This window comes from Liolophura sinensis, chromosome 6 (assembly GCF_032854445.1).
Source record: "Liolophura sinensis isolate JHLJ2023 chromosome 6, CUHK_Ljap_v2, whole genome shotgun sequence".
NCBI classification, from domain to species: Eukaryota; Metazoa; Mollusca; class Polyplacophora; order Chitonida; family Chitonidae; genus Liolophura; species Liolophura sinensis.
This window is the reverse complement of record NC_088300.1, coordinates 64858873-64865144: the sequence shown is the minus strand read 5'-3', so window position 1 is coordinate 64865144 and position 6272 is coordinate 64858873. Positions and strand designations below refer to the sequence as shown.

The window sequence follows — 6272 nt, the reverse complement described above, 5'->3', positions numbered from 1 at the left end:
GGTCAGTTTCATCTCGTTACTCCTTGGGATCAAACTCGAGTCAGGTTATACCGAAGACTTAACAATAGTCCTTGCTGCTGCCTTGCTTGATGCTCAGTCCTGAGATGTGTCTTCATAATGTGACTGGGTGGGTGTCATGTCTGGTGTCAAGGGCATGATACTTCAGTGGCGACAAGACAACACATCATCATATCTTCAAATTATAATGTACGACCTTAAACCCCAAGCATACTTACACGTACATACATCTCATCACTCAGCAAACTATCAAAGTTACATATTCAAACAAATGCCCAGTTCCAGGGATGTTTATCTGAAGGTTGTCACAAGATGGAGCAAGTTATTGTTCTCATGAACTTTTTGTATCATATTTGAGACTCTTGGATGTGTGATGACCTGAAAATTGGTATCATCACAGGATTTTAACAGAGTTATGGCCCTTTAGATCCTTCATGTCGTCTGCTAATGAGTTGAGACTTGATAAGTGGCTCCAAATGCACCACTGATCACTTGTCATGAAGGCCTCTGGAACAATGAGAGCAGGGGAATGTACGAATTTGCTGTCCACAGGCGGGTGGGATTGAACCTGCTTACTCACCTTAATACTTTGAATCAATCTTCAAAATTGAGGAATCATAGGAATTTTTTTTTCCAACTCTAACCACAACACTGAATGTTGGAATAATTCTTTTTACCAATGAATAAAAGATTACTGATGTGATGCTCTCAAAATTTCCTTCCCTCTGGTGAACAACAGAAAAAAAAAATAAATAAAGAGTTCCCAGACACGGTCAGCATGGCTCATAAATTCCATCATTCAATTCAAATGTCTGAATGCCTTTCAACACTCTTCAAAAAATGTTACAAATACAAATATTTTCACACGCAGTTTTCAGTTGTCATTTGCAACACAACTGTGCCTTTAAGGAACCTTTCCAGCTTGTTTTAACCAAACCTGTATTTATAGTCCTAGTATGACCAGTTCTTAAATAGGTATTTAAAGAGCTACTTCAGAGTCAAACCATGTGTCCTAGAAGCCTGGTTAAATCATCAGAATCAACACAGCAGGAATTGCTTTCCTAGATTTGAAAAACACAATTCAGTGTAATAACCTATTTGTTGAAGGTATTAATCAGTGTGAATCCTTTTGAACAATGGTGTTAGCTCTGTTCTATAGGATTTCCTTCATATCATTTTAATTTTTACACCAAGTTTCTCGTGGATCTGGAGTAGTACTTTAAGGAAAAGCAAATACAAAGACTTTTCATAGATTTGAAATTTTTTATTCTCTCATGACCAATGTGAACATCAGGTGTACGTCGTTCTCACCTACACCAAACTTTGTAACATTACAGAGAGAAAAGAAATATATCTTCTAGAAATGTCTACTGGAATTTGTAACACACACACACACACACAATGTCTCCCTCATGGACTGGGGTTATTTCCAGAGCTCCTGGCCAGGGGGAAGTTCACGGCCACCAAACAATTTGCTCTTGTTCCTAAATAACGTCTTGTCATCCGCCTGCTCAATGTATCGTCCAATGATGTAAGCTGTGACAGCTAAACCCACAATGCCAAACTTCTGTACAAAAGATCCCATCTTCAGGCTGCACAAAAACAAAGAAATATACATAAAAAAATTGATAAAAATACTGTGCACTCAAAACCCATCAGCCTTGAGCACAAATACAATATCATGTAAAAGATCCAACTTAATAATAATGTGTCTTCTTCTTGTGGCATTTAGAAATTGTCAAACATGAAGTAGGAGAATACCTTTTTAGGATAACAACTTTTTCGTTTATTTCAGACTGCTGTTGCAGCCGCTTAAATAAAATTTAACTTAAATGACCCCTATGACCTTGAAGAAAAAGGTCAAGGTTGATGAAAATAAATAGGGTTCTTCCTCATGCCAAGGTGTAAGTGTGGTGTAAGGTTGGTGAATTTAACATAAACTGCTCTGGAGATATGTTTGCAAGCCTTTCATTAAATTAAAAGATACAAAAATTTTATCTTGTGATTGATTGTTTTATGCCACACTTATGAATTTGTCACCTTAATATAGGACACAGGGCATCTGCATGGATGGACTTAGCACTGACTACGTGGAGATAAACTGAATTGTTATTAGCAGCATCATAAACATAAAAGGATATGTTTTTAACTATTTCATAATGCAGAGTTACTTTACAAGTACATCTAGCTGCACAATCCAGTGCCTGTATATATTGATAAATATAAAACAGGTTACACCGCCCAGCTATCACGCTTGGAAGAACTTAAGATAAAAAATCAAAACAGCATAAATTCTTTCTTCTTTTTGGTCAGTATATTTGAAATACTATTTCAGCAAGTAAAGTTCGCGGTTTATAAGAAAGTATTACTGACTCAATTTTCAGCGAGTTGCCTCTTTAAATAAAGTTTCAATATTAAAGCCAGATAGCAATTTTGAGTGCACATCAGCACACATGCAATACATGGAACACACGACAGTCGTGACCATTTATAACTACTTTAGCAATAGCCCTGGGCCCGCTGTTTACAACTGATCACAAAAGTCGCTTCCACACAGGAATTGTAAGGGCAATTGTAAATTTCTGAAGCTACAAACCACCATTTGCCTTACGTCAACAGTTTAGTTTCGAGTTCGTACTCTTTTTTCACTAAAAAAAGGTAAAAAATAAGTTCTACTGTATCATGTTAGGCAACTACTGTGGGATCGCATTTACTACAACAGGGGCATCTGATAAAAGCTTTGCAAAAAGTTATTGAGATTACCGGTAGACAAACGATAGAAAAAATCATGGAGCTGAACATTTGAGAACTTGAGAAGTTTCTAAAACAAAGAGAAGTCATCTGTGCCCGTAGAACATGGTGAGACAAGTGAGCGGTAAATTAATGACAGAGGTCAAATGATACAAGAGGACTGCTTTTACCTTCCACAACGAAAGAGTTCGGAACTCAATCTATCTAAGATAACCTACCCAGCTGGTAATCACACTAACTCTGATGTAACTGACTGCTTCGCACGCTGTTCCTTGAAGCGTTTGGTTCTGGACAAATCCAAGTATATAGTTGTAACCACAAACACAGGGAGGGCCACAGACACAAAGTTCCGACGAACTAGGCGAGAATATCTTTTCCAAGTAGTTGGTGGTACTGTAGCATCCTCCATACGACACTGAAAGATCAAATAGATGGAGTTAGAAACTGACATGTCAACATCATCAGGCCACCAAACAGGGGAGGGGAGAGTGAGTGATTGAGTGCCTGGGGTTTAACACCGTACTTAACAATTTTTCAGTCATACGACGATGAAGGAATCCTTAGAGTGCATGTAATGTGCCTCCTTGTTGCAGGACGGATTTCCACCTCTCTGTTATCTAGTGCTGCTTCTATGAGATGCCCTACCAAAGGCAAGTAGGCTGCCCCGCCCGAGCCATTAAGCTGATACGGGTCAACCAGTCATTGCACTATCCCCTTCATGCTGAATCCCAAGCGAAGAAGTTACAACTTCCTCTTTTAAGGTCTTGGGGGAGGGGAGAGGAGTGTAACTTTGATATCACAGTCCTGGGGGAACCATAATATTCAAGGCTTGCATGTTTGTTTGGGGTTTGCTGTCACTTTCGACATTATTTTTGGGCGTCATTTCAGGAGGCTGTTGTAGTGACCCCCTCGGATTATTTAGAAAAAAATTCTCAAACATACCTTAGCATACATACAAGCCTGTCCAACTGTAATTCAATGGACTATGTCTTTCCTCCTTACTTGTTTTATTCTGACTTTCACCTTGTGACTTTAGCTTGCCCAAGTGTATCTTGTATTCTAAATGTGGTTTAACAAGACAAATACTTATTTTTTATGTTTTATATCACACATTCACATGTGCATCAGCCAACCTGAAAAATGTTAGTTCAACAATTTAAACTTTATTGCTTTATTTTGCTTTTTATGGCTCAGGTGGATCAACTGACAAGTTTGCTGAATTAGGTAAATATCAGAACTAAAAAAAAAAAAGAAAAATGAATGAGGAAAAACATTTAGCTCACTGAATAATTCCAAATGCTAACATTTTAAATGCTCCTTCTCTGTAACATCATGTTATGACAAATAGTTTAGCCAAAGACCATGAGAAATTAAAATAAATGTTTGTGGCCCGAGGCTTTATATACAGAATTTTCCAATTCATACTTTGGGGCATCTGAGTTCTTTGTGAAGAGCAATATAGATGATAAATAACATGGAACTAAATGGGCAAACAACTGATTTTTGCTGATTCTTAAAGTAATTTTATGTACTACAGGGGTCTGAAAATATTATATTTGAAGGCCAGACATATCCTGAATACTTTTTCTGACACACATGCTTTGATTTTCTTGAGGTCAAATCTTGTTTAAGATATATCTTTCCTGGGTTAAATTGCTTCACTTACACCTGCTGTAGTCTCCACACTTGACCTCACATGACTACAGAGGCTGAATGCTGATAATAGCTCAGAGCAACTAAAAAGCAACTCCACAAGTCTATGAATCAATTAAGAATATATTTTTTCTTGTTCACTATTTTATACCATAAGGTCTACTATGTAAGTTGGGTTCAGAGCAAAGAGAGCCCAATAACTGACACTGGCAGGACATCGGAGCTTTTATCTACCCCTGGTCCCATCTCGTCTCTCCACACATACTGTACATGTGCCATGTGTTATGTCTGGAGAGACAAGGTTGGACTAGGGGTAGTACATCTAAATAGACTTAATGTACTGTTTTAAAATTCTGACATTCATCGAACACCGAGTCTATCAACGCCCCTCAAAAACCATGGAGCAGATTTCAAACTCCCATCTCCTTCCAACTTACCGTAGTCCAACTCACTTCCTTTGTGCCTGGTGGTCACACTGACTGCTAGAACTTTGGCAGCACCAAGGATACAGTGTCATGTGACCTACTTCTGGGCTTAACATGCAACTGAGTTCTGGCATTGAAATCCTCGAGAAAACTATTATATTTCCATTACCATTTGCAAAAAGAATTTCAATCTTCGTAATTCAAACCACAAAGGCATAAAAAAAAACATGTATTTTTTGTGCTGTCAGCGGAGACTTCACTGAAATCTGCCCATTTGAACTGGGGTGCACAGATGTGCAGCGATTTGTTTGAGAGGTGGCGATGGACTCGGTGTTACCAAGAATGCAGAATTTTAAAACAGCACACCGAGTCAAACGACATGGACTAGACTAGGGGTAGATAGAAGCTCCTGTGTGACACTGACAGGATAGTAAACTCTTATAAAGTGACGTTTAGTGAATTTCATCAATGGTTGACTCCAAATCAGAGGTATTTACAAACCCAATTTAACAGAAAACAATACATGGGAAGGTCTTTAGATTATGATTTCTAAGCAGTTTATGTAAGCACTCACAATAACACAATCACAACCAGATTTATGTAAACATCACATGTACAACAACAACAACATGCAGAGTTACCGTCTACCACAGTTTGGTGGAACACGAATATAGTCAGTCCTGCTAGGAGGGAGTGATATTGCACTCGGTAATTCACAGCAGCAAAAAACTAAGGATTTAGCAAACGATTATCACGCTTGGCAAAATATGTATGCAGACGGAATATACTTACGCTCGAGCACGTCTGCGCAGTCACCTTGGCTGTTCTCCACCAGGGGGCGCGGGTTGATTTGGCCTGCTGGGATGGTTCCCTAACCTTAGGAGGAGGGCACCAGCTTAGAAGGGAACCAGCCAGAGGCAACCAATTATCCCGCAGTTCACAGTCACACTACAAGACGATGTGTCTTTGTGAAGTCACCTCAGATTTTAATAGCATCAGTTAAAATCAGTCTATCAAATTGTACATCACTGATGCATCACATGCATGTATTTTATTTTTTATACGCCTAGCATTGGTAAGGCCACACCAGTTTACCAGTTTAATCTTTTTTTTAATGTTGGAGGAGGGTATAAATATAATTTTAAATAAAACTTGAAAATCATCTAATATTTAGAAAGGATGGAGTGTCCTTGGAATTTTTCCTGTTCAGAAAATTAATAAAAACCTTAAAATCAGACAAAATAGAAAAGTGAATTTTCAGTTTTAGGCCTACTTAATTCCATTTTGAGATTTTTTTGGGCTTGCTGGTAAAACACAAAATGAAAATGATGTGGCCATCTAACTTGTAAAATAAAATTAACATGTGCATCAGTCATTGATGGTGAGGACGTACATGGGAAGGTCAGTCAGCAACCTGCAGATGGT

At 38.3% G+C, this 6272-nt stretch overlaps 1 long non-coding RNA gene across 2 annotated transcripts; it reads right to left on the bottom strand.

The window, feature by feature from the left end:
- Positions 1-1289: 1289 nt before the first annotated feature.
- On the bottom strand, positions 1290-5684 carry LOC135469162 (uncharacterized). 2 transcript variants are annotated; one of them, XR_010444291.1, is made up of 3 exons: positions 5640-5684; positions 2988-3184; positions 1290-1610 (listed from the first exon to the last, which is right to left on the bottom strand). It is a non-coding gene; the product is annotated as an uncharacterized LOC135469162 (long non-coding RNA). The 2 variants fall into 2 exon arrangements; XR_010444292.1 differs by lacking the exon at positions 5640-5684 and adding an exon at positions 5489-5506.
- Positions 5685-6272: the final 588 nt, after the last annotated feature.